Source organism: Rhipicephalus microplus, chromosome 2 (assembly GCF_043290135.1).
Source record: "Rhipicephalus microplus isolate Deutch F79 chromosome 2, USDA_Rmic, whole genome shotgun sequence".
Taxonomy (NCBI): domain Eukaryota; kingdom Metazoa; phylum Arthropoda; class Arachnida; order Ixodida; family Ixodidae; genus Rhipicephalus; species Rhipicephalus microplus.
The window spans coordinates 132,652,332-132,679,073 of NC_134701.1; the positions used below are offsets into that span (position 1 = coordinate 132,652,332).

The window sequence follows — 26,742 nt, forward strand, 5'->3', positions numbered from 1 at the left end:
CAATATTGCAGCCTAGCAAAAGGAGACACTGACTTTGTTCTGGTAGTAAAGTAAAAAAACAGAGTTTGTCAGAAGTGGGATTTGAACCCACGCCCACATACGTGGACCAGAAGCCTCGTTCAACTCGTATGACTGGGCAAGGTTTCCCTTGAGTCCAGCACCTTCGACCACTCGGCCATTCTGATACGACATGTCAGCCCAGCAAAAAGAGACACTGACTTTGTGCTGGTAGTAAATAAAAAAAAGAGTTTGTCAGAAGTGGGAATCGAACCCACGCCCACATACGTGGACCAGAAGCCTCGTTCAACCCATATCTCTTGGCAAGGTTTCCCTTGAGTCTGGCGCCTTTGACCACTCGGCCATTTTGACACGATGTGTCATCCTCAGCAAAAGAAGGCTCTGACTTTGTTCTGGTAGTAAAGTAAACAAAAATTGACAGAAGTGAGATTCGAACCCACGCCCACATACGTGGACCAGAAGCATCGTTCAACCCGTATCACTGGGCAAGGTTTCCCTTAAGGCTGGCGCCTTCGACCACTCGGCCATTCTGACACAATATTTCAGTTCAGCAAAAGGAAACACTGACTTTGTTCTGGTAGTAAAGTAAAAAAATTGACAGAAGTGAGATTCGAACCCACGCCCACATACGTGGACAAGAAGCATCGTTCAACCCGTATCACTGGGCAAGGTTTCCCTTAAGGCTGGCGCCTTCGACCACTCGGCCATTCTGACACAATATTTCAGTTCAGCAAAAGGAGACACTGACTTTGTGCTGGTAGAAAAGTAAAAAAAACAGAGTTTGTCAGAAGTGCGAATCGAACCCACGCCCACATACGTGGACCAGAAGCCTCGTTCAACCCGTATCACTGGGCAAGGTTTCCCTTGAGTCTGGCTTCTTAGGCCACTCGGCCATGCTGACACGATATATCAGCCCCAGCAAAAAAACACTGACTTTATGCTGGTAGTAAAATAAAAAAAAGATTGTCAGAAGTGGGATTCAAACCCACGCCCACATACGTGGACCAGAAGCCTCATTCAACTCCTATCACTGGGCAAGGTTTCCCTTTAGTCTGGTGCCTTGGACCACGCGGCCATACTGACACGATATTTCAGCCCCAGCAAAAGGAGACGCTGACTTTGTTCTGGTAGTGAAGTAAAAAAAGTTTGTCTGAAGTGGGATTCGAACCCACGCCCACATACGTAGACCAGAAGCCTCGTTCAACCCGTATCACGGGGCAAGGTTTCCCTTAAGTCTGGTGCCTTGGACCACGCGGCCATACTGACACGATATTTCAGCCCCAGCAAAAGGAGACACTGACTTTGTGCTGGTAGTAAAGTAAAAAAAATGGCAGCATATCCACGGAGTGAATGATGGGGAGTGGGGCGAAGCATTCGTCCGTCCATTCGTTCTTGCTTCCGTCCGTCCATGCGTACGTCTGTGTGACCGTCCATGCGTCCATCCACCCGTCCGTGCGTGCGTATGTTCGTGCGTCCGTCCCTGCGTTCGTCCATGCATCCGAGTCTGCGTCCGTTCATGCGTCCATCCATGCATCTGTCTGTGTGTCCGTTCGTCCATCAATTCAGCACTCCAAGTACCACCATCTCGCATCTTTTCATCATATATTCTCCATATAGAAGCACCGCAATCCAGCGGACATTTCAAGGACTAAACGGGAGGTGGCACATGCACACTTTCTTACGGCTTGCGCATCAGGATTACTTCCCACCTTTAACCACCTCGAGTTAATGGTATATACTAGTTCACTGTATTCATGGCTATGTGGCCCAATGCTCGCTAAACCTTTCTAAAACCAAGGAGGTTACACCCAGCGAGTATAACAAAGCAACCCTTGCTTGTCAGATCGTGCTCAATGTACATGCCAATGGCTGCTAATGGGGATCGCAGCGTGCACGTTAACTAAAAGCCGAATTCTCCTGTCTCTCATACCCCATTATCAGCTATTGGCAGGTACATTGAGCACTGTTTTTTGTTGTTCAACAACGCACAGAAGGAATCTCTCACCGGCACCACCTTGGAGGTCAAAATCTTTGCATGTCAAAGCGTAAGACTGGTTACATACTACGACGGGACGCGGGACGAACGGGTGCCGCTATAAGGAGCTTCGCCCCTAAAAGTGCCGCCATATCCACGAAGTGAATGATGATGAGTGGGCGAAGCTCCGGAGGTAAACCTGGTAAACCATGAATCCTCTGTACATTTTGCCCACTCGATTTTATTACACCGCTCCCCCTAGCGTACGTCGCCGCACTAAATCGAACGATTGCCTTCAACCAATGACACGCGCCATATGTGACATCATTCCTATTTTATAAGATCTCGCGTCTTTCATCAACTACAAGTACCGCTTTCTAGTTTATAACATCTTGCATCTTTTCATCATCAGCTACAAGTACCACCATCTAGTAAACACTACAAGAACTAAACGAGAGGTGGCTACATACAGGAGACGGTACCGCCATCTAGTGAACACTGCAAGAACTTAACTAGAGGTGGCTACATACAGGGGACGGTACCGCCATCTAGTGAACACTGCAAGAACTAAACTAGAGGTGGCTACATACAGCGGACGCACAGCCCACGCCCTAAGGAGCTTCGCCCCTAAAAGAGCTTCTCAGAAGTGGGATTTCAAACCACGCCCACATACGTAGACCAGAAGCCTCGTTCAACCCGTATCACTGGGCAAGGTTTCCCTTAAGTCTGGCGCCTTCGACCACTCGGCCATGCTGACACAATATATCAGCCCCAGCAAAAAACACTGACTTTATGCTGGTAGTAAAGTAAAAAAAAGATTGTCAGAAGTGGGATTCGAACCCACGTCCACATACGTGGACCAAAGACCTCGTTTAAGCCGTATCACCGGGCAATGTTTCCCTTAAGTCTGGTGCCTTAGACAACTCGGCCGTTCTGACACGATATATAAGCTGCCGCAAAAGAAGACACTGACTTTGTTCTGGTAGTAAAGTAAAAAAAGTGTGTCAGAAGTGGGATTTGCACCTACGCACACATACGTGGACCAGAAGCCTCGTTCATCTCGTATGACTGGGCACGGTTTCCCTTGAGTCTGGAGCCTTAGACCACTCGGCCATTCTGACACGACATTTCAGGCCCAGCGAAAGGAGACACTGACTTTGTGCTGGTAGTAAAGTAAAAAAAAGAGCTTCTCAGAAGTGGGATTTCAACCCACGCCCACATACGTAGACCAGATGCCTCGTTATACCCGTATCACTGGGCAAGGTTTCCCTTAAGTCGGGTGCCTTCGACCACTCGGCCATCCTGACACAATATATCAGCCCCAGCAAAAAAAACACTGACCTTATGCTGGTAGTAAAGTAAAAAAAAATTGTCAGAAGTGGGATTCGAACCCACGTCCACATACGTGGACCAAAGGCCTCGTTTAACCCGTATCACCGGGCAATGTTTCCCTTAAGTCTGGTGCCTTAGAGAACTCAGCCGTTCTGAAACGATATATAAGCTGCAGCAAAAGAAGACACTGACTTTGTTCTGGTAGTAAAGTAAAAAGAGTTTGTCAGAAGTGGGATTCGCACCCACGCACACATACGTGGACCAGAAGCCTCATTCAACCCGTATCACTGGGCAAGGGTTCCCTTGAGTCTGGCTCCTTAGGCCACTCGGCCATGCTGACACGATATATCAGCCCCAGCAAAAAAACACTGACTTTATGCTGGTAGTAAAGTAAAAAAAGATTGTCAGAAGTGGGATTCAAACCCACGCCCACATACGTGGACCAGAAGCCTCGTTCAACCCGTATTTCCGGGCAAGGTTTTCCTTAAGTCTGGCACCTTTGACCACTCGGCCATTCAGACACAATATTTCAGCCCAGCAAAAGGAGACACTGACTTTGGGCTGGTAGTAAAGGAAAAAAAATGTTTTTCAGAAGTGGGAATTGAACCCACGCCCACATACGTGCACCAGAAGCCTCGTTACACTCGTATAACTGGGCAAGGTTTCGCTTAAGTCTGGCGCCTTCGATCAATCGGCCATTCTGACACAATTTTTCAGCCCAGCAAAATGATACACTGACTTTGTTCTTGTAGTAAAGTAAAAAAAAGTTTGTCAGAATAGGATTCGAACTCACGCCCACATACGTGTACCAGAAGCCTCGTTCAACTCGTATCACTGGGAAAGGTTTCCCTTGAGTCTGGAGCCTTAGACCAGTCGACCATTCTGACACGATATTTCAGCCCCAGCAAAAGGAGACACTGACTTTGTGCTGGTAGTAAAGTAAAAAAAGAGCTTCTCAGAAGTGGGATTTCAACCCACGCCCACATATATAGACCAGAAGCCTCGTTCAACCCGTATCACTGGGCAAGGTTTCCCTTAAGTCTGGCGCCTTCGACCACTCGGCCATGCTGACACAATATATCAGCCCCAGCAAAAAACACTGACTTTATGCTGGTATTAAAGTAAAAAAAAAGATTGTCAGAAGTGGGAGTCGTACCCACGCCCACATACGTAGACCAGAAGCCTCGCTCAACCCGTATCACTGGGCAAGGTTTCCCTTGCGTCTGGTGCGTTAGACCACGTGGCCATTCTGACACGATGTATCAGCCCCAGCAAAAGGAGACGCTGACTCTGTGCTAGTAGTAAAGTAAAAAAAAATTGACAGAAGTGGGATTCGAACCCACGCCCACATACATGGAGCAAAAGCCTCATTCAACCCGTATCACTAGGCAAGGTTTCCCTTAAGTCTGGCGCCTTCGACCACTCGGCCATTCTGACACGATATTTTAGTCCTAACCAAAGGAGACACTGGCTTTGTTCTTGTACTAAAATAAAAAAAAGTTTGTCAGAAGTGGGATTCACACTCACGCCCACATACGTGGACCAGAAGCCTCGATCAACCCGTATCACTGCGCAAGGTTTCCCTTGAGTCTGGCGCCTTAGACCACTCGGCCATGCTGACACAATATATCAGCCCCAGCAAAAAAACACTGACTTTACGCTGGTAGTAAAGTAAAAAAAAGATTGTCAGAAGTGGGATTCGAACCCACGTCCACATACGTCGACCAAAGGCCTCGTTTAACCCGTATCACCGGGCAATGTTTCCCTTAAGTCTGGTGCCTTAGACAACTCAGCCGTTCTGACACGATATATAAGCTGCAGCAAAAGAAGACACTGACTTTGTTCTGGTAGTAAAGTAAAAAGAGTTTGTCAGAAGTCGGATTCGCACCCACGCACACATACGTGGACCAGAAGCCTCGTTCATCTCGTATGACTGGACACGGTTTCCCTTGAGTCTAGCGCCTTCGACCACTCGGCCATTCTGACACTATATTTCAGCCCAGCAAAAAGAGACACTGACTTTGTGCTGGTAGTAAATAAAAAAAAGAGTTTGTCAGAAGTGGGATTCGAACCCACGCCCACATACGTGCACCAGAAGCCTCGTTCAACACGTATCACTGGGCAAGGTTTCCCTTAAGTCTGCAGCCTTCGACCACTCGGCCATTCTGACACAATATTTCAGCCCAGCAAAAAGAGACACTGACTTTGTGCTGGTAGTAAATAAAAAAAGAGTTTGTCAGAAGTGGGATTCGAACCCACGCCCACATACATGGACCAGAAGCCTCATTCAACCCGTATCACCGGGCAATGTTTCCCTTAAGTCTGGTGCCTTAGACAACTCAGCCGTTCTGACACGATATATAAGCTGCAGCAAAAGAAGACACTGACTTTGTTCTGGTAGTAAAGTAAAAAGAGTTTGTCAGAAGTCGGATTCGCACCCACGCACACATACGTGGACCAGAAGCCTCGTTCATCTCGTATGACTGGACACGGTTTCCCTTGAGTCTAGCGCCTTCGACCACTCGGCCATTCTGACACTATATTTCAGCCCAGCAAAAAGAGACATTGACTTTGTGCTGGTAGTAAATAAAAAAAAGAGTTTGTCAGAAGTGGGATTCGAACCCACGCCCACATACATGGACCAGAAGCCTCATTCAACCCGTATCACTGGGCAAGGTTTCCTTTAAGTCTGGCGCCTTCGACCACTCGGCCATTCTGACACGATATTTTAGTCATAACCAAAGGAGACACTAGCTTTGTTCTTGTACTAAAATAAAAAAAGTTTGTCAGAAGTGGGATTCACACCCACGTCCACATACGTGGACCAGAAGCCTCGATCAACCCGTATCACTGCGCAAGGTTTCCCTTGAGTCTGGCGCCTTAGACCACTCGGCTATTCTGATACGATATGTCAGCCTCAGCAAAAGAAGACGCTGACTCTGTGCTGGCAGAAAAAGTAAAAAAAAATTGACAGAAGTGAGATTCGAACCCACGCACACATACGTGGAACAGAAGACTCGCTCAAGTCGCATCACCGGGCAAGGTTTCCCTTCAGTCTGGCGCCTTAGACCACTCGGCCATTCTGATACGATATAAACTGAAGCAAAACTGCGATTCGGCCTAGTTGGAATCTATCCATCCTGAAAATGTATGCGCAGGCGAACAAGGACAAAGAAAGGAATACAAACTGGCGCAATCTAACAACTGATTTATTAATCGAAAAACATTGACTCTTTTTAACCCTCGGAACAGCGCTCCCTGGTGACCTAAAAAAAAAAAAAAAAAAAAAAAAAAAAAAAAAAAACACAATGCACTGCGCACTTACGACAACGATAGCAAAAACATAAAAACGATAACAGTTTCATTGATTGACAGACAGGAGCGCAATTTCTTTTGTTAGTAAAGCTACTGAAGGGTGGCTAACACAGTTGTCTTTCTGCTTGTCTATATGATATGCCTCCATTATCTCCCTTGACGTCTTGTTTCTACTCCTATACAGCAAGGTAGTGTCGCCAAAGCAAGGAGAGCATGCGCACTCATTGCAAAGCCGCTTATGAAAAGCCGCTTATGAGTTTCGCTTCATGTCATTCTAAGCTGGTCAAGAATGGAATTATAACAAATTGTTTTCGGTCTGCATTGGTTAAATCCTGTTTCCATACTGTTCATGCGTCGTTTCATGAACAGGTCTCTAGGCTCCAGGACGAGGGGTACCCATTCTCTGTGATGTTGGCCGTAGGCACTAGGTTATTAAAGAAGCTCAGACGGGAAACGGCGCCATGTTTGGAATCAGGTGGGATGACTGGTTCTAGCTCTAAGGTAGTAGCGGTCCCTTATGTACATAGGCTGTCACATAGATTAAAAAAGGTGGCTGGAAAGTATGATGTGAAAGTAGTGTTTTCGGCCAAAAACAAAATAGGAGGAGTGTGCGCGTTGGTCAACCAGCAATGCGACAGAGGGACCAACGCACATAAGAGATGTAGCATAGGACATAAGCTCAGGTTTGTTGAATGTGCACACAGTGTGGTGTATTGCATACCTTTATCATGCGGTTGTGTATATATAGGGCAGACTGGCAGGTGAATTAACACGAGGCTAAGAGAGCATATGTCAAGCCTGAAAGGTCGGCCTGTAACCCATTTGGCAATGCATTGCAATGAGTGCGCATGCTCTCCTTGCTTTGGCGACACTACCTTGCTGTATAGGAGTAGAAACAAGACGTCAAGGGAGATAATGGAGGCATATCATATAGACAAGCAGAAAGACAACTGTGTTAGCCACCCTTCAGTAGCTTTACTAACAAAAGAAATTGCGCTCCTGTCTGTCAATCAATGAAACTGTTATCGTTTTTATGTTTTTGCTATCGTTGTCGTAAGTGCGCAGTGCATTGTTTTTTTTTTTTTTTTTTTTTTTTTTTTTTTTTAGGTCACCAGGGAGCGCTGTTCCGAGGGTTAAAAAGAGTCAATGTTTTTCGATTAATAAATCAGTTGTTAGATTGCGCCAGTTTGTATTCCTTTCTTTGTCCTTGTTCGCCTGCGCATACATTTTCAGGACTGATACGATATGTAAGCCTCAGCAAAAGGAGACACTGACTTTGTACTGTTAGTGAAGTAAAAAAAGTTTGTAAGAAGAGGGATTCGAACCCACGCCCACATACCTCGACCAGAAGCCTCATTCAACCCGTATCACTGGGCAAGGTTTCCCTTATGTGTGGCGCCTTCGACCACTCGGCCATTCTGACACGATATTTTAGTCCTAACCAAAGGAGACACTGGCTTTGTTCTTGTACTAAAATAAAAAAAGTTTGTCAGAAGTGGGATTCACACCCACGTCCACATACGTGGACCAGAAGCCTCGACCAACCCGTATCTCCGGGACGTTTCCCTTCAGTCTCGCGCCTTAGACCACTCGGCCATTCTGATACGATATGTGCGCCCCAGCAAAAGGAGACACTGACTTTGTTCTGTTAGTGAAGTAAAACAAAGTTTGTCAGAAGAGCGATTCGAACCCACGCCCACATACGTGCACCAGAAGCCTCGTTCAACACGTATCACTGGGCAAGGTTTCCCTTAAGTCTGGCGCCTTCGACCACTCGGCAATTCTGACACAATATTTCAGCCCAGCAAAAAGAGACACTGACTTTGTGGTGGTCGTAAATAAAAAAAGTTTTTCAGAAGTGGGATTCGAACCCACGCCCACATACATGGACCAGAAGCCTCATTCAACCCGTATCACTGGGCAAGGTTTCCCTTCAGTCTGGCGCCTTCGACCACTCGGCCATTCTGACACGATATTTTAGTCCTAACCAAAGAAGACACTGGCTTTGTTCTTGTACTAAAATAAAAAAAGTTTGTCAGAAGTGGGATTCACACCCACGTCCACTTACGTGGACCAGAAGCCTCGATCAACCCGTATCACTGCGCAAGGTTTCCCTTGAGTCTGGCGCCTTAGACCACTTGGCTATTCTGACACGACATGTCAGCCTCAGCAAAAGAAGACGCTGACTCTGTGCTGGCAGAAAAAGTAAACAAAAATTGAGAGAAGTGAGACTCGAACCCACGCACACATACGTGGAACAGAAGACTCGTTCAACTCGCATCACCGGGCGAGGTTTCCCTTCAGTCTGGCGCCTTAGACCACTCGGCCATTCTGATACGATATGTAAGCCTCAGCAAAAGGAGACACTGACTTTGTACTGTTAGTGAAGTAAAAAAAGTTTGTAAGAAGAGGGATTTGAACCCACGCCCACATACGTGGACCAGAAGCCTCGTTCAACCCCTATCACTGGGCAAGGTTTCCCTTGAGTCTGGCGCCTTAGACCAATTGGCCATTCTGACACGATATATCAGCCCCAGCAAAAGAAGACACTGACTTCGTGCTGGTAGTAAAGTCAAAAAACTTTGTCAGAAGTGGAATTCGAACCCACGCCCACATACGTTCACCAGAAGCATCGTTCAACCCGTATCACTGGGCAAGGTTTCCCTTAAGTCTGGCGCCTTCGACCACTCGGCCATTCTGACACAATATTTCAGCCGCAGCAAAAGGAGACACTGACTTTGTGCTGGTAGAAAAGTAAAAAAACAGAGTTTGTCAGAAGTGCGAATCGAACCAACGCCCACATACCTAGACGAGAAGCCTCGTTCAACCCGTATCACTGGGCAAAGTTTCCCTTGAGTCTGGCTCCTTAGGCCATTCTGCCATGCTGACACGATATAGCAGCCCCAGAAAAAAAACACTGATTTTATGCTGGTAGTAAAGTAAAAAAAAAGATTGTCAAAAGTGGGATTCAAACCCACGCCCACATACGTGGACCAGAAGCCTCATTCAAACCGTTTCTCCGGGCAACGTTTCCCTTCAGTCTGGCGCCTTAGACAACTCGGCCATTCTGACACAATATTGCAGCCTAGCAAAAGGAGACACTGACTTTGTTCTGGTAGTAAAGTAAAAAAACAGAGTTTGTCAGAAGTGTGAATCGAACCCACGCCCACATACGTTGACCAGAAGCCTCGTTCAACCCCTATAACTGGGCAAGGTTTCCCTTGAGTCTGGCGCCTTAGACCATTCGGCCATTCTGACACGATATATCAGCCCCAGCAAAAGAAGACAGCGACTTCGTGCTTGTAGTAAAGTAAAAAAACTTTGTCAGAAGTGGGATTCGAACCCACGCCCACATACGTGAACCAGAAGCATCGTTCAACCCGTATCACTGGGCAAGGTTTCCCTTAAGCATGGCGCCTTCGACCACTCGGCCATTCTGACACAATATTTCAGCCCCAGCAAAAGGAGACACTGAATTTGTGCTTGTAGAAAAGTAAAAAAAAGTTTGTCAGAAGTGGGATTCACACCCGTGCCCACATACGTGGACGAGAAGCCTCGATCAACCCGTATCACTGCGCAAGGTTTCCCTTGAGTCTGGCGCCTTAGACCACTTGGCTATTCTGACACGACATGTCAGCCTCAGCAAAAGAAGACGCTGACTCTGTGCTGGCAGAAAAAGTAAACAAAAATTGAGAGAAGTGAGACTCGAACCCACGCACACATACGTGGAACAGAAGACTCGTTCAACTCGCATCACCGGGCGAGGTTTCCCTTCAGTCTGGCGCCTTAGACCACTCGGCCATTCTGATACGATATGTAAGCCTCAGCAAAAGGAGACACTGACTTTGTACTGTTAGTGAAGTAAAAAAAGTTTGTAAGAAGAGGGATTTGAACCCACGCCCACATACGTGGACCAGAAGCCTCGTTCAACCCCTATCACTGGGCAAGGTTTCCCTTGAGTCTGGCGCCTTAGACCAATTGGCCATTCTGACACGATATATCAGCCCCAGCAAAAGAAGACACTGACTTCGTGCTGGTAGTAAAGTCAAAAAACTTTGTCAGAAGTGGAATTCGAACCCACGCCCACATACGTTCACCAGAAGCATCGTTCAACCCGTATCACTGGGCAAGGTTTCCCTTAAGTCTGGCGCCTTCGACCACTCGGCCATTCTGACACAATATTTCAGCCGCAGCAAAAGGAGACACTGACTTTGTGCTGGTAGAAAAGTAAAAAAACAGAGTTTGTCAGAAGTGCGAATCGAACCAACGCCCACATACCTAGACGAGAAGCCTCGTTCAACCCGTATCACTGGGCAAAGTTTCCCTTGAGTCTGGCTCCTTAGGCCATTCTGCCATGCTGACACGATATAGCAGCCCCAGAAAAAAAAACACTGATTTTATGCTGGTAGTAAAGTAAAAAAAAAAGATTGTCAAAAGTGGGATTCAAACCCACGCCCACATACGTGGACCAGAAGCCTCATTCAAACCGTTTCTCCGGGCAACGTTTCCCTTCAGTCTGGCGCCTTAGACAACTCGGCCATTCTGACACAATATTGCAGCCTAGCAAAAGGAGACACTGACTTTGTTCTGGTAGTAAAGTAAAAAAACAGAGTTTGTCAGAAGTGTGAATCGAACCCACGCCCACATACGTTGACCAGAAGCCTCGTTCAACCCCTATAACTGGGCAAGGTTTCCCTTGAGTCTGGCGCCTTAGACCATTCGGCCATTCTGACACGATATATCAGCCCCAGCAAAAGAAGACAGCGACTTCGTGCTTGTAGTAAAGTAAAAAAACTTTGTCAGAAGTGGGATTCGAACCCACGCCCACATACGTGAACCAGAAGCATCGTTCAACCCGTATCACTGGGCAAGGTTTCCCTTAAGCATGGCGCCTTCGACCACTCGGCCATTCTGACACAATATTTCAGCCCCAGCAAAAGGAGACACTGAATTTGTGCTTGTAGAAAAGTAAAAAAAAGTTTGTCAGAAGTGGGATTCACACCCGCGCCCACATACGTGGACCAGAAGCCTCGATCAACCCGTATCACTGCGCAAGGTTTCCCTTGAGTCTGGCGCCTTAGACCACTCGGCCTTGCTGACACAATATATCAGCCCCAGCAAAAAACACTGACCTTATGCTGGTAGTAAAGTAAAAAAACAGTTTGTCAGAAGTGTGAATCGAACCGACGCCCACATACATGGACCAGAAACCTCGTTCAACCCGTATCACTGGGCAAGGTTTCTCTTGAGTCTGGCGCCTTTGAACACTCAGCCATTCTGAGACGATGTGTCATCCTCAGCAAAAGAAGGCTCTTACTTTGTTCTGGTAGTAAAGTAAAAAAAAAGCTTGTCAGAAGTTGGATTTGAACCCACGCCCACATACGTGGAGCAGAAGCCTCGTTCAACCTGAGTCACTGGGCAAGGTTTCCATTAAGTCTGGCGCCCTCGACCAATGGGGCATTCTGACAGGATGTTTTAGCCCCAGCAAAAGGAGACACTGGCTTTGTTCTTGTAGTAAAGTAAAAAAAGTTTGTCAGAAGTAGGATTCAAATCCACGCCCACATACGTGGATCAGAAGCCTCGTTCAACCCGTATCACTGCGCAAGGTTTCCCTTAAGTCTAGCGCCTTCGACCGCTCGGCCATTCTGACACAATATTTAAGCCCCAGCAAAAGAAGAAACTGACTTTTTGCAGGTAGTAAAGTAAATAAAATCTTTATGAGAAGTGGGATTCAAACCCACGCCCGCATACGTGGACACGAAGCCTCATTCAACCCATATCACTGGGCAAGGTTTCTCTTGAGTCTTTTGCCTTACACCACTCGGCCCTCCTGACACGATGTTGTAGCCCCAGCAAAAGGAGTCACTGACTTTGTTCTGGTAGTGAAGTAAAAAAAGTGCCGCCATATCCACGAAGTGAATGATGATGAGTGGGCGAAGCTCCGGAGGTAAACCTGGTAAACAATGAATCCTCTGTACATTTTGCCCACTCGATTTTATTACATCGCTCCCCCTAGCGTACGTCGCCGCACTAAATCGAACGATTGCCTTCAACCAATGACACGCGCCATATGTGACATCATTCCTATTTTATAAGATCTCGCGTCTTTCATCAACTACAAGTACCGCTTTCTAGTTTATAACATCTTGCATCTTTTCATCATCAGCTAAAAGTACCACCATCTAGTAAACACTACAAGAACTAAACGAGAGGTGGCTACATACAGGAGACGGTACCGCCATCTAGTGAACACTGCAAGAACTAAACTAGAGGTGGCTACATACAGGGGACGCACAGCCCACGCCCTAAGGAGCTTCGCCCCTAAAAGAGCTTCTCAAAAGTGGGATTTCAACCCACGCCCACAAACGTAGACCAGAAGCCTCGTTCCACCCGTACCACTGGGCAAGGTTTCCCTTAAGTCTGGCGCCTTCGACCACTCGGCCAGGCTGACACAATATATCAGCCCCAGCATCGACACTGACTTTATGCTGGTAGTAAAGTAAAAAAAAGATTGTCAGAAGTGGGATTCGAACCCACGTCCACATACGTGGACCAAAGGCCTCGTTTAAGCCGTATCACCTGGCAATGTTTCCCTTAAGTCTGGTGCCTTAGACAACTCGGCCGTTCTGACACGATATATAAGCTGCCGCAAAAGAAGACACTGACTTTGTTCTGGTAGTAAAGTAAAAAAAGTGTGTCAGAAGTGGGATTCGCACCCACGCACACGTACGTGGACCAGAAGCCTCGTTCAACTCGTATGACTGGGCACGGTTTCCCTTGAGTCTGGAGCCTTAGACCACTCGGCCATTCTGACACGATATTTCAGGCCCAGCAAAAGGAGACACTGACTTTGTGCTGGTAGTAAAGTAAAAGAAAGAGCTTCTCAGAAGTGGGATTTCAACCCACGCCCACATACGTAGACCAGAAGCCTCGTTCAACATGTATCACTGGGCAAGGTTTCCCTTAAGTCTGGCGCCTTCGACCACTCGGCCATGCTGACAATATATATCAGCCCCAGCAAAAAAACACTGACCTTATGCTGGTAGTAAAGTAAAAAAAAGATTGTCAGAAGTGGGATTCGAACCCACGTCCACATACGTGGACCAAAGGCCTCGTTTAACCCGTATCACCGGGCAATGTTTCCCTTAAGTCTGGTGCCTTAGACAACTCGGCCGTTCTGACACGATATATAAGCTGCAGCAAAAGAAGACACTGACTTTGTTCTGGTAGTAAAGTAAAAAGAGTTTGTCAGAAGTGGGATTCGCACCCACGCACACATACGTGGAACAGAAGCCTCGTTCATCTCGTATGACTGGACACGGTTTCCCTTGGGTCTAGCGCCTTCGACCACTCGGCCATTCTGACACAATATTTCAGCCCAGCAAAAAGAGACACTGACTTTGTGCTGGTAGTAAATAAAAAAAGAGTTTGTCAGAAGTGGGATTCGAACCCACGCCCACATACATGTACCAGAAGCCTCATTCAACCCGTATCACTGGGCAAGGTTTCCCTTAAGTCTGGCGCCTTCGACTACTCGGTCATTCTGACACGATATTTTAGTCCTAACCAAAGGAGACACTGGCTTTCTTCTTGTACTAAAATAAAAAAAGTTTGTCAGAAGTGGGATTCACACCCACGCCCACATACGTGGACCAGAAGCCTCGATCAACCCGTATCACTGCGCAAGGTTTCCCTTGAGTCTGGTGCCTTAGACCACTCGGCTATTCTGATACGATATGTCAGCCTCAGCAAAAAAAGACGCTGACTCTGTGCTGGCAGAAAAAGTAAAAAAAAATTGACAGAAGTGAGATTCGAACCCACGCACACATACGTGAAACAGAAGACTCGTTCAACTCGCATCACCGGGCAAGGTTTCCCTTCAGTCTGGCGCCTTAGACCACTCGGCCATTCTGATACGATATGTAAGCCCCAGCAAAAGGAGACACTGACTTTGTTCTGTTAGTGAAGTAAAAAAAAAGTTTGTCAGAAGAGGGATTCGAACCCACGCCCACATACGTGGACCAGAAGCCTCGTTCAAACCCTATCACTGGGCAAGGTTTCCCTTGAGTCTGACGCCTTAGACCACTCGGCCATTCTGACACGATATATCAACCTCAGCAAAAGAAGACACTGACTTCGTGCTGGTAGTAAAGTAAAAAAAACTTTGTCAGAAGTGGGATTCGAACCCACGCCCACATACGTGGACCAGAAGCATCGTTCAACCCGTATCACTGGGCAAGGTTTCCCTTAAGTCTGGCGCCTTCGACCACTCGGCCATTCTGACACAATATTTCAGCCCCAGCAAAAGGAGACACTGACTTTGTGCTGGTAGAAAAGTAAAAAAAAACAGAGTTTGTCAGAAGTGCGAATCGAACCCACGCCCACATACGTGGACCAGAAGCCTCGTTCAACCCGTATCACTGGGCGAAGTTTCCCTTGAGTCTGGCTCCTTAGGCCACTCAGCCATGCTGACACGATATATCAGCCCAAGCAAAAAAAACACTGACTTTATGCTGGTAGTAAAGTAAAAAATGATTGTCAGAAGTGGGATTCAAACCCACGCCCACATACGTGGACCAGAAGCCTCATTCAACCCGTATCACTGGGCAAGGTTTTCCTTAAGTCTGGCGCCTGCGACCACTCGGCCATTCTGACACGATATTTTAGTCCTAACCAAAGGAGACACTGGCTTTGTTCTTGTACTAAAATAAAAAAAACTTTGTCAGAAGTGGGATTCAAACCCACGCCCACATACGTGGACCAGAAGCCCCGTTCAACCCGTATCTCTGGGCAAGGTTTCCCTTGAGTCTGGCGCCTTTGACCACTCGGCCATTCTGACACGATGTGTCATCCTCAGCAAAAGAAGGCTCTGACTTTGTTCTGGTAGGAAAGTAAAAAAAAGTTTGTCAGAAGTGGGATTTGAACCCACGCCCACATACGTGCACCAGAAGCCTCGTTCAACACGTATCACTGGGCAAGGTTTCCTTTAGGTCTGGCGCCTTCGACCACTCGGCCATTCTGACACAATATTTCAGTCCAGCAAAATGACACACTGACTTTGTTCTGGTAATAAAGGAAAAAAAAAATTTATCAGAAGTGGGATTCGAACCCACCCCGCATACGTGGACCAGAAGCCTCGTTCAACCCGTATCACTGGGAAAGGTTTCCCTTAAGTCTGGTGCCTTAGACCACTCGGCCATTCTGACACAATATTTCAACCCAGCAAAAGGAGACACTGACTTTGTTCTGGTAGTTAAGTAAAAAAAGTTTGTCTGAAGGGGGATTCAAACCCACACCCACATACGTGGACACGAAGCCTCATTCAACCCATATCACTGAGCAAGGTTTCTCTTGAGTATTTTGCCTTAGACCACTCGGCCCTCCTGACACGATGTTGTACCCCAGCAAAAGGAGTCACTGACTTTGTTCTGGTAGTAAAGTAAAAAAAACGGTTGTCAGAAGTGGGAGTCGAACCAACGCCCACATACGTGGACCAGAAGCCTCGTTCAACCCGTATCACTGGGCAAGGTTTCCCTTGCGTCTGGCGCCTTAGACCACACGGCCCTTCTGACACGATGTATCAGCCCCAGCAAAAGGAGACAGTGACTTTGTTCTGGTAGTAAAGTAAAAAAACAGAGTTTGTCAGAAGTGTGAATCGAACCCACGCCCACATACGTGGACCAGAAGCCTCGTTCAACCCGTATCACTGGGCAAGGTTTCCCTTGAGTCTGGCGCCTTTGACCACTCAGCCATTCTGAGACGATGTGTCATCCTCAGCAAAAGAAGGCTCTGACTTTGTTCTGGTAGTAAAGTAAAAAAAAGTTTGTCAGAAGTAGGATTCAAATCCACGCCCACATACGTGGAGCAGAAGTCTCGTTCAACCTGAGTCACTGGGCAAGGTTTCCCTTAAGTCTGGCGCCTTCGACCATTCGCCCAATCTGACAGGATGTTTTAGCCCCAGCAAAAGGAGACACTGGCTTTGTTCTTGTAGTAAAGTAAAAAAAGTTTGTCAAAAGTAGGATTCAAATCCACGCCCACCTTCATGGATCAGAAGCCTAGTTCAACCCGTAAAACTGTGCAAGGTTTCCCTTAAGTCTAGCGCCTTCGACCAGTCGGCCATTCTGACACAATATTTCAGCCCCAGCAAAATAAGAAACTGACTTTTTGCAGGTAGTAAAGTAAAAAAAACTTTTTGAGAAGTGGGATTCAAACCCACGCCCACATACGTGGACACGAAGCCCTCATTCAACCCATATCACTGGGCAAGGTTTCTCTTGAGTCTTTTGCCTTAGACCACTCGGCCCTCCTGACACGATGTTGTAGCCCCACCAAAAGGAGTCACTGACTTTGTTCTGGTAGTAAAGTAAAAAAAGGGATGTCAGAAGTGGGAGTCGAACCAACGCCCACATACGTGGACCAGAAGCCTCGTTCAACCCGTATCACTGGGCAAGGTTTTCCTTGCATCTGGCGCCTTAGACCACACGGCCCTTCTGACACGATGTATCAGCCCCAGCAAAAGGAGACACTGACTTTGTGCTGGTAGTAAAGTAAAAAAACATTGTCAGAAGTGGGATTCAAACTCACGCCCACATACGTGGACCAGAAGCCTCGTTCAACCCGTATCTCTGGGCAAGGTTTCCCTTGAGTCTGGCGCCTTTGACCACTCCGCCATTCTGACACGATGTGTCATCCTCAGCAAAAGAAGGCTCTGACTTTGTTCTGGTAGTAAAGTAAAAAAAGTTTGTCAGAAGTGGGATTTGAACCCACGCCCACATACGTGGACAAGAAGCCTCGTTCAACCCGTATCACTGGACAAGCTTTCCCTTGAGTCTGGAGCCTTAGACTACTCGGCCATTCTGTCACAATATTTCAGCCCCAGCAAAAGAAGAAACTGACTTTTTGCAGGTAGTAAAGTAAAAAAAAAACTTTAAGAGAAGTGGGATTCAAACCCACGCCCACATACGTGGACACGAAGCCTCATTACACCCATATCACTGGGCAAGGTTTCTCTTGAGTTTTTTGCCTTAGACCACTCGGCCCTCCTGACACGATGTTGTAGCCCCAGCAAAAGGAGTCACTGACTTTGTTCTGGTAGTAAAGTAAAAAAACGGTTGTCAGAAGTGGGAGTCGAACCAACGCCCACATACGTGGACCAGAAGCCTCGTTCAACTCGTATGACTGGGCAAGGTTTCCCTTGAGTCCAGCACCTTCGACCACTCGGCCATTCTGACACAATGTTTCAGCCCAGCAAAAGGAGACACTGACTTTGTGCTGGTAGTAAATTCAAAAAAGTTGACAGAAGTGAGATTCGAACCCACACACACATACGTGGACCAGAAGCCTCGTTCAACTGGCATCATCGCGCAAGGTTTCCCTTAAGTCTGGTGCTTTGGACCACTCGGCCATTCTGACACGATATTTCAACCCAGCAAAAGGAGACACTGACTTTCTTCTGGTAGTAAAGTAAAAAAAATTGACAGAAGTGGGATTCGAACCCACGCACACATACGTGTACCAGAAGCCTCGTTCAACTCGTATCACTGGGCAAGGTTTCCCTTGAGTCTGGAGCCTTAGACCACTCGACCATTCTGACACGATATTTCAGCCCCAGCAAAAGGAGACACTCACTTTGTGCTGGTAGTAAAGTAAAAAAAATGGCAGCATATCCACGGAGTGAATGATGGGGAGTGGGGCGAAGCATTCGTCCGTCCATTCGTTCTTGCTTCCGTCCGTCCATGCGTACGTCTGTGTGACCGTCCATGCGTCCATCGACCCGTCCGTGCGTGCGTCTGTTCGTGCGTCCGTCCCTGCGTTCGTCCATGCATCCGCGTCTGCGTCCGTTCATGCGTCCATCCATGCATCTGTCTGTGTGTCCGTTCGTCCATCAATTCAGCACTCCAAGTACCACCATCTCGCATCTTTTCATCATATATTCTCCATATAGAAGCACCGCAATCCAGCGGACATTTCAAGGACTAAACGGGAGGTGGCACATGCACACTTTCGTATGGCTTGCGCTTCAGGATTACTTCCCACCTTTAACCACCTCAAGTTAATGGTATATACTAGTTCACCGTATTCATGCCTATGTGGCCCAACGCTCGCTAAACCTTTCTAAAACCAAGGAGGTTACACCCAGCGAGTATAACATAGCAACCCTTGCTTGTCAGATCGTGCTCAATGTACATGCCAATGGCTGCTAATGGGGATCGCAGCGTGCACGTTAACTAAAAGCCGAATGGTCCTGTCTCTCATACCCCATTATCAGCTATTGGCAGGTACATTGAGCACTACTTTTTGTTGTTCAACAACGCACAGAAGGAATCTCTCACCGGCACCACCTTGGAGGTCAAAATCTTTGCATGTCAAAGCGTAAGACTGGTTACATACTACGACGGGACGCGGGACGAACGGGTGCCGCTATAAGGAGCTTCGCCCCTAAAAGTGCCACCATATCCACGAAGTGAATGATGATGAGTGGACGAAGCTCCGGAGGTAAACCTGGTAAACCATGAATCCTCTGCACATTTTGCCCACTCGATTTTATTACATCGCTCCCCCTAGCGTACGTCGCTGCACTAAATCGAACGATTGCCTTCAACCAATGACACGCGCCATATGTGACATCATTCCTATTTTATAAGATCTCGCGTCTTTCATCAACTACAAGTACCGCTTTCTAGTTTATAACATCTTGCATCTTTTCATCATCAGCTACAAGTACTACCAACTAGTAAACACTACAAGAACTAAACGAGAGGTGGCTACATACAGGAGACGGTACCGCCATCTAGTGAACACTGCAAGAACTAAACTAGAGGTGGCTACATACAGGGGACGGTACCGCCATCTAGTGAACACTGCAAGAACTAAACTAGAGGTGGCTACATACAGCGGACGCACAGCCCACGCCCTAAGGAGCTTCTCCCCTAAAAGAGCTTCTCAGAAGTAGGATTTCAACCCACGCCCACATACTTAGAACAGAAGCCTCGTTCAACCCGTATCACTGGGCAAGGTTTCCCTTAAGTCTGGCGCCTTCGACCACTCGGCCATGCTGACACAATATATCAGCCCCAGCAAAAAACACTGACTTTATGCTGGTAGTAAAGTAGAAAAAAAGATTGTCAGAAGTGGGATTCGAACCCACGTCCACATACGTGGACCAAAGGCCTCGTTTAAGCCATATCACCGGGCAATGTTTCCCTTAAGTCTGGTGCCTTAGACAACTCGGCCGTTCTGACACGATATGTAAGCTGCCGCAAAAGAAGACACTGACTTTGTTCTGGTAGTAAAGTAAAAAAAGTGTGTCAAAAGTGGGATTCGCACCCACGCACACATACGTGGACCAGAAGCCTCGTTCATCTCGTATGACTGGGCACGGTTTCCCTCGAGTCTGGAGCCTTAGACCACTCGGCCATTCTGACACGATATTTCAGGCCCAGCCAAAGGAGACACTGACTTTGTGCTGGTAGTAATGTAAAAAAAAGAGCTTCTCAGAAGTGGGATTTCAACCCACGCCCACATACGTAGACCAGAAGCCTCGTTATACCCGAATCACTGGCAAGGTTTCCCTTAAGTCTGGCGCCTTCGACCACTCGGTCATCCTGACACAATATATCAGCCCCAGCAAAAAAACACTGACCTTATGCTGGTAGTAAAGTAAAAAAAGATTGTCAGAAGTGGGATTCGAACCCACGTCCACATACGTGGACCAAAGGCCTTGTTTAAACCATATCACCGGGCAATGTTTCCCTTAAGTCTGGTGCCTTAGACAACTCGGCCGTTCTGACACGATATATAGACTGCAGCAAAAGAAGACACTGACTTTGTTCTGGTAGTAAAGTAAAAAGAGTTTGTCAGAAGTGGGATTCGCACCCACGCACACATACGTGGACCAGAAGCCTCATTCATCTCGTATGACTGGACACGCTTTCCCTTGAGTCTAGCGCCTTCGACCACTCGGCCATTCTGACACAATATTTCAGCCCAGCAAAAAGAGACACTGACTTTGTGCTGGTAGTAAATAAAAAAAAGAGTTTGTCAGAAGTGGGATTCGAACCCACGCCCACATACATGGACCAGAAGCCTCATTCAACCCGTATCACTGCGCAAGGTTTCCCGTGAGTCTGGCGCCTTAGACCACTCGGCTATTCTGATACGATATGTCAGCCTCAGCAAAAGAAGACGCTGACTCTGTGCTGGCAGAAAAAGTAAAAAAAATTGACAGAAGTGAGATTCGAACCCACGCCCACATACGTGGACCAGAAGCCTCGTTCAACCCCTATCACTGGGCAAGGTTTCCCTTGAGTCTGGCGCCTTAGAGCACTCGGCCATTCTGACACGATATATCAGCCCCAGCAAAAGAAGACACTGACTTCGTGCTGGTAGTAAAGTAAAAAAACTTTGTCAGAAGTGGGATTCGAACCCACGCCCACATACGTGGACCAGAAGCATCATTCAACCCGTATCACTGGGCAAGGTTTCCCTTAATTCTGGCGCCTTCGACCACTCGGCCATTCTGACACAATATTTCAGCCCCAGCAAAAGGAGACACTGACTTTGTGCTGGTAGTAAATAAAAAAAGAGTTTGTCAGAAGTGGGATTCGAACCCACGCCCACATACATGGACCAGAAGCCTCATTCAACACGTATCACTGGGCAAGGTTTCCATTAAGTCTGGCGCCTTCGACCACTCGGCCATTCTGACACGATATTTTAGTCCTAACCAAAGGAGATACTGGCTTTGTTCTTGTACGAAAATAAAAAAAAGTTTGTCAGAAGTGGGATTCACACCCACGCCCACATACGTGGACCAGAAGCCTCGATCGACCCGTATCACTGCGCAAGGTTTCCCTTGAGTCTGGCGCCTTAGACCACTCGGCCATGCTGACACAATATATCAGCCCCAGCAAAAAAACACTGACCTTATACTGGTAGTAAAGTAAAAAAAAGATTGTCAGAAGTGGGATTCGAACCCACGTCCACATACGTGGACCAAAGGCCTTGTTTAAACCATATCACCGGGCAATGTTTCCCTTAAGTCTGGTGCCTTAGACAACTCGGCCGTTCTGACACGATATATAGACTGCAGCAAAAGAAGGCTCTTACTTTGTTCTGGTAGTAAAGTAAAAAAAAAGCTTGTCAGAAGTGGGATTCGAACCCACACCCACATACATGGACCAGAAGCCTCATTCAACCCGTATCACTGGGCAAGGTTTCCCTTAAGTCCGGCGCCTTCGACCACTCGGCCATTCTGACACGATATTTTAGTCCTAACCAAAGGAGACACTGGCTTTGTTCTTGTACTAAAATAAAAAAAAGTTTGTCAGAAGTGGGATTCACACCCACGTCCACATACGTGGACCAGAAGCCTCGATCAACCCGTATCACTGCGCAAGGTTTCCCTTGAGTCTGGCGCCTTAGACCACTCGGCTATTCTGATACGATATGTCAGCCTCAGCAAAAGAAGACGCTGACTCTGTGCTGGCAGAAAAAGTAAAAAAAAATTCACAGAAGTGAGATTCGAACCCACGCACACATACGTGGAACAGAAGACTCGTTCAACTCGCACCACCGGGCAAGGTTTCCCTTCAGTCTGGCGCCTTAGACCACTCGGCCATTCTGATACGATATGTAAGCCCCAGCAAAAGGAGACACTGACTTTGTACTGTTAGTGAAGTAAAAAAAGTTTGTAAGAAGAGGGATGCGAACCCACGCCCACATACGTGGACCAGAAGCCTCGTTCAACCCCTATACCGGCGAAAGGTTTCCGTTGAGTCTGGCACCTTAGACCACTTGGCCATTCTGACACGATATATCAGCCCCAGCAAAAGAAGACACTGACTTCGTGCTGGTAGTAAAGTAAAAAAAGTTTGTCAGAAGTGGGATTCGAACCCACGCCCACATACGTTGACCAGAAGCATCGTTCAACCCGTATCACTGGGCAAGGTTTCCCTTAAGTCTGGCACCTTCGACCACTCGGCCATTCTGACACAATATTTCAGCCGCAGCAAAAGGAGACACTGACTTTGTGCTGGTAGAAAAGTAAAAAAAACAGAGTGTCAGAAGTGCGAATCGAACCCACGCCCACATACGTGGACCAGAAGCCTCGTTCAACACGTAGCACTGGGCAGTTTCCCTTGAGTCTGGCTCCTTAGGACACTCGGCCATGCTGACACGATATATCAGCCCCAGCAAAAAAACACTGACTTTATGCTGGTAGTAAAGTAAAAAAAAAAGATTGTCAGAAGTGGGATTCAAACCCACGCCCACATACGTCGACTAGAAGCCTCATTCAACCCGTATCTCCGGGCAACGTTTAACTTCAGTCTGGCGCCTTAGACCACTCGGCCATTCTAACACAATATTTCAGCCCCAGCAAAAGGAGACACTGACTTTGTGCTGGTAGAAAAGTAAAAAAAAACAGAGTTTGTCAGAAGTGCGAATAGAACCCACGCCCACATACGTGGACGAGAAGCCTCGTTCAACCCGTATCACTGGGCAAAGTATCCCTTGAGTCTGGCTCCTTAGGCCACTCGGCCATGCTGACACGATATATCAGCCCCAGCAAAAAACACTGACTTTATGCTGGTAGTGAAGTAAAAAAAAGATTCTCAGAAGTGGGATTCAAACCCACGCCCACATACGTGGACCAGAAGCCTCGTTCAACCCGTATCTCCGGGCAAGGGTTTCCTTAAGTCTGGCACCTTTGACCACTCGGCCATTCAGACACGATATTTCAGCCCAGCAAAAGGAGTTACTGGCTTTGGGCTGGTAGTAAAGTAAAAAAAAAGTTTTTCAGAAGTGGGAATTGAACCCACGCCCACATACGTGCACCAGAAGCCTCGTTCAACACGTATCACTGGGCAAGGTTTCCCTTAAGTCTGGCGCCTTCGACCACTCGGCCATTCTGACACAATATTTCAGCCTAGCAAAAGGAGACACTGACTTTGTTCTGGTAGTAAAGTAAAAAGAGTTTGTCAGAAGTGGAATTCGCACCCACGCACACATACGTGGACCAGAAGCCTCGTTCATCTCGTATGACTGGACACGGTTTCCCTTAAGTCTGGCGCCTTCGACCATTCGGTCATTCTGACAGGATGTTTTAGCCCCAGCAAAAGGAGACACTGGCTTTGTTCTTGTAGTAAAGTAAAAAAAGTTTGTCAGAAGTAGGATTCAAATCCAGGCCCACATACGTGGATCAGAAGCCTCGTTCAACCCGTATCACTGCGCAAGGTTTCCCTTGAGTCTGGCGCTTCAGACCACTCGGCTATTCTGATACAATATGTCAGCCTCAGCAAAAGAAGACGCTGACTCTGTGCTGGCAAAAAAAGTACAAAAAAATTGACAGAAGTGAGATTCGAACCCACGCACACATACGTGGAACAGAAGACTCGTTCAACTCGCATCACCGGGGAAGGTTTCCCTTCAGTCTGGCGCCTTAGACCTCTCGGCCATTCTGACACGATATATCAGGCCCAGCAAAAGAAGACACTGTCTTCGTACTGGTAGTAAAGTAAAAAAACTTTGTCAGAAGTGGGATTCGATCCCACGCCCACATACGTGGACCAGAAGCATCGTTCAACCCGTATCACTGGGCAAGGTTTCCCTTAAGTCTGGCGCCTTCGACCACTCGGCCATTCTGACACAATATTTCAGCCTAGCAAAAGGAGACACTGACTTTGTTCTGGTAGTAAAGTAAAAAAACAGAGTTTGTCAGAAGTTTGAATCGAACCCACGCCCACATACGTGGACCAGAAGCCTCGTTCAACCCGTATCACTGGGCAAGGTTTCCCTTGAGTCTGGCGCCTTTGACCACTCAGCCATTCTGAGACAATGTGTCATCCTCAGCAAAAGAAGGCTCTGACTTTGTTCTGGTAGTAAAGTAAAAAAAAAGCTTGTCAGAAGTTGGATTTGAACCCACGCCCACATACGTGGAGCAGAAGCCTCGTTCAACGTGAGTCACTGGGCAAGGTTTCCATTAAGTCTGGCGCCCTCGACCAATGGGGCATTCTGACAGGATGTTTTAGCCCCAGCAAAAGGAGACACTGGCTTTGTTCTTGTAGTAAAGTAAAAAAAGTTTGTCAGAAGTAGGATTCAAATCCACGCCCACATACGTGGATCAGAAGCCTCGTTCAACCCGTATCACTGCACAAGGTTTCCCTTAAGTCTAGCGCCTTCGACCGCTCGGCCATTCTGACACAATATTTCAGCCCCAGCATAAGAAGAAACTGACATTTTGCAGGTAGTAAAGTAAATAAAAACTTTGTGAGAAGTGGGATTCAAACCCACGCCCGCATACGTGGACACGAAGCCTCATTCAACCCATATCACTGGGCAAGGTTTCTCTTGAGTCTTTTGCCTTACACCACTCGGCCCTCCTGACACGATGTTGTAGCCCCAGCAAAAGGAGTCACTGACTTTGTTCTGGTAGTGAAATAAAAAAAGTGCCGCCATATCCACGAAGTGAATGATGATGAGTGGGCGAAGCTCCGGAGGTAAACCTGGTAAACAATGAATCCTCTGTACATTTTGACCACTCGATTTTATTACATCGCTCCCCCTAGCGTACGTCGCCGCACTAAATCGAACGATTGCCTTCAACCAATGACACGCGCCATATGTGACATCATTCCTATTTTATAAGATCTCGCGTCTTTCATCAACTACAAGTACCGCTTTCTAGTTTATAACATCTTGCATCTTTTCATCATCAGCTAAAAGTACCACCATCTAGTAAACACTACAAGAACTAAACGAGAGGTGGCTACATACAGGAGACGGTACCGCCATCTAGTGAACACTGCAAGAACTAAACTAGAGGTGGCTACATGCAGGGGACGCACAGCCCACGCCCTAAGGAGCTTCGCCCCTAAAAGAGCTTCTCAGAAGTGGGATTTCAACCCACGCCCACAAACGTAGACCAGAAGCCTCGTTCAACCCGTACCACTGGGCAAGGTTTCCCTTAAGTCTGGCGCCTTCGACCACTCGGCCAGGCTGACACAATATATCAGCCCCAGCAAAAGACACTGACTTTATGCTGGTAGTAAAGTAAAAAAAAAGATTGTCAGAAGTTGGATTCGAACCCACGTCCACATACGTGGACCAAAGGCCTCGTTTAAGCCGTATCACCGGGCAATGTTTCCCTTAAGTCTGTGCCTTAGACAACTCGGCCGTTCTGACACGATATATAAGCTGCCACAAAAGAAGACACTGACTTTGTTCCGGTAGTAAAGTAAAAAAAGTGTGTCAGAAGTGGGATTCGCACCCACGCACACATACGTGGACCAGAAGCCTCGTTCATCTCGTATGACTGGGCACGGTTTCCCTTGAGTCTGGAGCCTTAGACCACTCGGCCATTCTGACACGATATTTCAGGCCCAGCAAAAGGAGACACTGACTTTGTGCTGGTAGTAAAGTAAAAAAAGAGCTTCTCAGAAGTGGCATTTCAACCCACGCCCACATACGTAGACCAAAAGCCTCGTTCAACATGTATCACTGGGCAAGGTTTCCCTTAAGTCTGGCGCCTTCGACCTCTCGGCCATGCTGACACATTATATCAGCCCCAGCAAAAAAACACTGACCTTATGCTGGTAGTAAAGTAAAAAAAAGATTGTCAGAAGTTGGATTCGAACCCACGTCCAAATACGTGGACCAAAGGCCTCGTTTAACCCGTATCACAGGGCAATGTTTCCCTTAAGTCTGGTGCCTTAGACAACTCGGCCGTTCTGACACAATATATAAGCTGCAGCAAAAGAAGACACTGACTTTGTTCTGGTAGTAAAGTAAAAAGAGTTTGTCAGAAGTGGGATTCACACCCACGCACACATACGTGGACCAGAAGCCTCGTTCATCTCGTATGACTGGACACGGTTTCCCTTGGGTCTAGCGCCTTCGACCACTCGGCCATTCTGACACAATATTTCAGCCCAGCAAAAAGAGACACTGACTTTGTGCTGGTAGTAAATAAAAAAAAGAGTTTGTCAGAAGTGGGATTCGAACCCACGACCACATACATGGACCAGAAGCCTCATTCGACCCGTATCACTGGGCAAGGTTTCCCTTAAGTCTGGCGCCTTCGACCACTCGGCCATTCTGACACA

The 26,742-nt window shown here is 47.3% G+C and overlaps 31 non-coding genes across 31 annotated transcripts; all 31 read right to left on the reverse strand.

Moving 5' to 3' along the window:
- Nucleotides 1-66: 66 nt before the first annotated feature.
- Nucleotides 67-185, reverse strand: TRNAL-CAA (transfer RNA leucine (anticodon CAA)). Its single transcript has 2 exons — nucleotides 148-185; nucleotides 67-112 (listed from the first exon to the last, which is right to left on the reverse strand). It is a non-coding gene; the product is annotated as a tRNA-Leu (tRNA).
- A 65-nt stretch (nucleotides 186-250) lies between these two features.
- On the reverse strand, nucleotides 251-369 carry TRNAL-CAA (transfer RNA leucine (anticodon CAA)). Its single transcript has 2 exons — nucleotides 332-369; nucleotides 251-296 (listed from the first exon to the last, which is right to left on the reverse strand). It is a non-coding gene; the product is annotated as a tRNA-Leu (tRNA).
- Nucleotides 370-982: 613 nt separating this feature from the next.
- TRNAF-AAA (transfer RNA phenylalanine (anticodon AAA)) lies at nucleotides 983-1,101 on the reverse strand. The gene is made up of 2 exons: nucleotides 1,064-1,101; nucleotides 983-1,028 (listed from the first exon to the last, which is right to left on the reverse strand). It is a non-coding gene; the product is annotated as a tRNA-Phe (tRNA).
- A 2,626-nt stretch (nucleotides 1,102-3,727) lies between these two features.
- Nucleotides 3,728-3,846, reverse strand: TRNAL-UAA (transfer RNA leucine (anticodon UAA)). Its single transcript has 2 exons — nucleotides 3,809-3,846; nucleotides 3,728-3,773 (listed from the first exon to the last, which is right to left on the reverse strand). It is a non-coding gene; the product is annotated as a tRNA-Leu (tRNA).
- A 1,530-nt stretch (nucleotides 3,847-5,376) lies between these two features.
- Nucleotides 5,377-5,495, reverse strand: TRNAL-UAA (transfer RNA leucine (anticodon UAA)). Its single transcript has 2 exons — nucleotides 5,458-5,495; nucleotides 5,377-5,422 (listed from the first exon to the last, which is right to left on the reverse strand). It is a non-coding gene; the product is annotated as a tRNA-Leu (tRNA).
- Nucleotides 5,496-5,926: 431 nt separating this feature from the next.
- Nucleotides 5,927-6,045, reverse strand: TRNAL-UAA (transfer RNA leucine (anticodon UAA)). The gene is made up of 2 exons: nucleotides 6,008-6,045; nucleotides 5,927-5,972 (listed from the first exon to the last, which is right to left on the reverse strand). It is a non-coding gene; the product is annotated as a tRNA-Leu (tRNA).
- Nucleotides 6,046-8,490: 2,445 nt separating this feature from the next.
- Nucleotides 8,491-8,609, reverse strand: TRNAF-GAA (transfer RNA phenylalanine (anticodon GAA)). The gene is made up of 2 exons: nucleotides 8,572-8,609; nucleotides 8,491-8,536 (listed from the first exon to the last, which is right to left on the reverse strand). It is a non-coding gene; the product is annotated as a tRNA-Phe (tRNA).
- A 614-nt stretch (nucleotides 8,610-9,223) lies between these two features.
- Nucleotides 9,224-9,342, reverse strand: TRNAL-UAA (transfer RNA leucine (anticodon UAA)). The gene is made up of 2 exons: nucleotides 9,305-9,342; nucleotides 9,224-9,269 (listed from the first exon to the last, which is right to left on the reverse strand). It is a non-coding gene; the product is annotated as a tRNA-Leu (tRNA).
- A 251-nt stretch (nucleotides 9,343-9,593) lies between these two features.
- On the reverse strand, nucleotides 9,594-9,712 carry TRNAF-GAA (transfer RNA phenylalanine (anticodon GAA)). Its single transcript has 2 exons — nucleotides 9,675-9,712; nucleotides 9,594-9,639 (listed from the first exon to the last, which is right to left on the reverse strand). It is a non-coding gene; the product is annotated as a tRNA-Phe (tRNA).
- A 67-nt stretch (nucleotides 9,713-9,779) lies between these two features.
- Nucleotides 9,780-9,898, reverse strand: TRNAL-CAA (transfer RNA leucine (anticodon CAA)). The gene is made up of 2 exons: nucleotides 9,861-9,898; nucleotides 9,780-9,825 (listed from the first exon to the last, which is right to left on the reverse strand). It is a non-coding gene; the product is annotated as a tRNA-Leu (tRNA).
- A 64-nt stretch (nucleotides 9,899-9,962) lies between these two features.
- TRNAL-UAA (transfer RNA leucine (anticodon UAA)) lies at nucleotides 9,963-10,081 on the reverse strand. The gene is made up of 2 exons: nucleotides 10,044-10,081; nucleotides 9,963-9,999 (listed from the first exon to the last, which is right to left on the reverse strand). It is a non-coding gene; the product is annotated as a tRNA-Leu (tRNA).
- Nucleotides 10,082-10,696: 615 nt separating this feature from the next.
- Nucleotides 10,697-10,815, reverse strand: TRNAL-UAA (transfer RNA leucine (anticodon UAA)). The gene is made up of 2 exons: nucleotides 10,778-10,815; nucleotides 10,697-10,742 (listed from the first exon to the last, which is right to left on the reverse strand). It is a non-coding gene; the product is annotated as a tRNA-Leu (tRNA).
- A 253-nt stretch (nucleotides 10,816-11,068) lies between these two features.
- Nucleotides 11,069-11,187, reverse strand: TRNAF-GAA (transfer RNA phenylalanine (anticodon GAA)). The gene is made up of 2 exons: nucleotides 11,150-11,187; nucleotides 11,069-11,114 (listed from the first exon to the last, which is right to left on the reverse strand). It is a non-coding gene; the product is annotated as a tRNA-Phe (tRNA).
- A 67-nt stretch (nucleotides 11,188-11,254) lies between these two features.
- TRNAL-CAA (transfer RNA leucine (anticodon CAA)) lies at nucleotides 11,255-11,373 on the reverse strand. Its single transcript has 2 exons — nucleotides 11,336-11,373; nucleotides 11,255-11,300 (listed from the first exon to the last, which is right to left on the reverse strand). It is a non-coding gene; the product is annotated as a tRNA-Leu (tRNA).
- A 64-nt stretch (nucleotides 11,374-11,437) lies between these two features.
- On the reverse strand, nucleotides 11,438-11,556 carry TRNAL-UAA (transfer RNA leucine (anticodon UAA)). Its single transcript has 2 exons — nucleotides 11,519-11,556; nucleotides 11,438-11,474 (listed from the first exon to the last, which is right to left on the reverse strand). It is a non-coding gene; the product is annotated as a tRNA-Leu (tRNA).
- Nucleotides 11,557-13,335: 1,779 nt separating this feature from the next.
- On the reverse strand, nucleotides 13,336-13,454 carry TRNAL-CAA (transfer RNA leucine (anticodon CAA)). Its single transcript has 2 exons — nucleotides 13,417-13,454; nucleotides 13,336-13,381 (listed from the first exon to the last, which is right to left on the reverse strand). It is a non-coding gene; the product is annotated as a tRNA-Leu (tRNA).
- A 1,167-nt stretch (nucleotides 13,455-14,621) lies between these two features.
- Nucleotides 14,622-14,740, reverse strand: TRNAL-CAA (transfer RNA leucine (anticodon CAA)). Its single transcript has 2 exons — nucleotides 14,703-14,740; nucleotides 14,622-14,667 (listed from the first exon to the last, which is right to left on the reverse strand). It is a non-coding gene; the product is annotated as a tRNA-Leu (tRNA).
- Nucleotides 14,741-14,805: 65 nt separating this feature from the next.
- Nucleotides 14,806-14,924, reverse strand: TRNAL-UAA (transfer RNA leucine (anticodon UAA)). Its single transcript has 2 exons — nucleotides 14,887-14,924; nucleotides 14,806-14,851 (listed from the first exon to the last, which is right to left on the reverse strand). It is a non-coding gene; the product is annotated as a tRNA-Leu (tRNA).
- A 252-nt stretch (nucleotides 14,925-15,176) lies between these two features.
- On the reverse strand, nucleotides 15,177-15,295 carry TRNAL-UAA (transfer RNA leucine (anticodon UAA)). Its single transcript has 2 exons — nucleotides 15,258-15,295; nucleotides 15,177-15,222 (listed from the first exon to the last, which is right to left on the reverse strand). It is a non-coding gene; the product is annotated as a tRNA-Leu (tRNA).
- A 65-nt stretch (nucleotides 15,296-15,360) lies between these two features.
- On the reverse strand, nucleotides 15,361-15,479 carry TRNAL-CAA (transfer RNA leucine (anticodon CAA)). Its single transcript has 2 exons — nucleotides 15,442-15,479; nucleotides 15,361-15,406 (listed from the first exon to the last, which is right to left on the reverse strand). It is a non-coding gene; the product is annotated as a tRNA-Leu (tRNA).
- A 65-nt stretch (nucleotides 15,480-15,544) lies between these two features.
- TRNAL-UAA (transfer RNA leucine (anticodon UAA)) lies at nucleotides 15,545-15,663 on the reverse strand. Its single transcript has 2 exons — nucleotides 15,626-15,663; nucleotides 15,545-15,590 (listed from the first exon to the last, which is right to left on the reverse strand). It is a non-coding gene; the product is annotated as a tRNA-Leu (tRNA).
- A 65-nt stretch (nucleotides 15,664-15,728) lies between these two features.
- TRNAL-UAA (transfer RNA leucine (anticodon UAA)) lies at nucleotides 15,729-15,846 on the reverse strand. The gene is made up of 2 exons: nucleotides 15,809-15,846; nucleotides 15,729-15,773 (listed from the first exon to the last, which is right to left on the reverse strand). It is a non-coding gene; the product is annotated as a tRNA-Leu (tRNA).
- Nucleotides 15,847-18,114: 2,268 nt separating this feature from the next.
- TRNAL-CAA (transfer RNA leucine (anticodon CAA)) lies at nucleotides 18,115-18,233 on the reverse strand. Its single transcript has 2 exons — nucleotides 18,196-18,233; nucleotides 18,115-18,160 (listed from the first exon to the last, which is right to left on the reverse strand). It is a non-coding gene; the product is annotated as a tRNA-Leu (tRNA).
- A 2,445-nt stretch (nucleotides 18,234-20,678) lies between these two features.
- On the reverse strand, nucleotides 20,679-20,797 carry TRNAV-CAC (transfer RNA valine (anticodon CAC)). The gene is made up of 2 exons: nucleotides 20,760-20,797; nucleotides 20,679-20,724 (listed from the first exon to the last, which is right to left on the reverse strand). It is a non-coding gene; the product is annotated as a tRNA-Val (tRNA).
- A 247-nt stretch (nucleotides 20,798-21,044) lies between these two features.
- TRNAL-UAA (transfer RNA leucine (anticodon UAA)) lies at nucleotides 21,045-21,163 on the reverse strand. The gene is made up of 2 exons: nucleotides 21,126-21,163; nucleotides 21,045-21,090 (listed from the first exon to the last, which is right to left on the reverse strand). It is a non-coding gene; the product is annotated as a tRNA-Leu (tRNA).
- Nucleotides 21,164-21,228: 65 nt separating this feature from the next.
- TRNAL-UAA (transfer RNA leucine (anticodon UAA)) lies at nucleotides 21,229-21,347 on the reverse strand. Its single transcript has 2 exons — nucleotides 21,310-21,347; nucleotides 21,229-21,274 (listed from the first exon to the last, which is right to left on the reverse strand). It is a non-coding gene; the product is annotated as a tRNA-Leu (tRNA).
- Nucleotides 21,348-21,779: 432 nt separating this feature from the next.
- On the reverse strand, nucleotides 21,780-21,898 carry TRNAL-UAA (transfer RNA leucine (anticodon UAA)). Its single transcript has 2 exons — nucleotides 21,861-21,898; nucleotides 21,780-21,825 (listed from the first exon to the last, which is right to left on the reverse strand). It is a non-coding gene; the product is annotated as a tRNA-Leu (tRNA).
- Nucleotides 21,899-22,513: 615 nt separating this feature from the next.
- On the reverse strand, nucleotides 22,514-22,632 carry TRNAL-UAA (transfer RNA leucine (anticodon UAA)). The gene is made up of 2 exons: nucleotides 22,595-22,632; nucleotides 22,514-22,559 (listed from the first exon to the last, which is right to left on the reverse strand). It is a non-coding gene; the product is annotated as a tRNA-Leu (tRNA).
- An 803-nt stretch (nucleotides 22,633-23,435) lies between these two features.
- Nucleotides 23,436-23,554, reverse strand: TRNAL-UAA (transfer RNA leucine (anticodon UAA)). Its single transcript has 2 exons — nucleotides 23,517-23,554; nucleotides 23,436-23,481 (listed from the first exon to the last, which is right to left on the reverse strand). It is a non-coding gene; the product is annotated as a tRNA-Leu (tRNA).
- Nucleotides 23,555-24,167: 613 nt separating this feature from the next.
- Nucleotides 24,168-24,286, reverse strand: TRNAL-UAA (transfer RNA leucine (anticodon UAA)). The gene is made up of 2 exons: nucleotides 24,249-24,286; nucleotides 24,168-24,213 (listed from the first exon to the last, which is right to left on the reverse strand). It is a non-coding gene; the product is annotated as a tRNA-Leu (tRNA).
- Nucleotides 24,287-26,620: 2,334 nt separating this feature from the next.
- TRNAL-UAA (transfer RNA leucine (anticodon UAA)) lies at nucleotides 26,621-26,739 on the reverse strand. Its single transcript has 2 exons — nucleotides 26,702-26,739; nucleotides 26,621-26,666 (listed from the first exon to the last, which is right to left on the reverse strand). It is a non-coding gene; the product is annotated as a tRNA-Leu (tRNA).
- Between the last annotated feature and the right edge of the window lie 3 nt (nucleotides 26,740-26,742).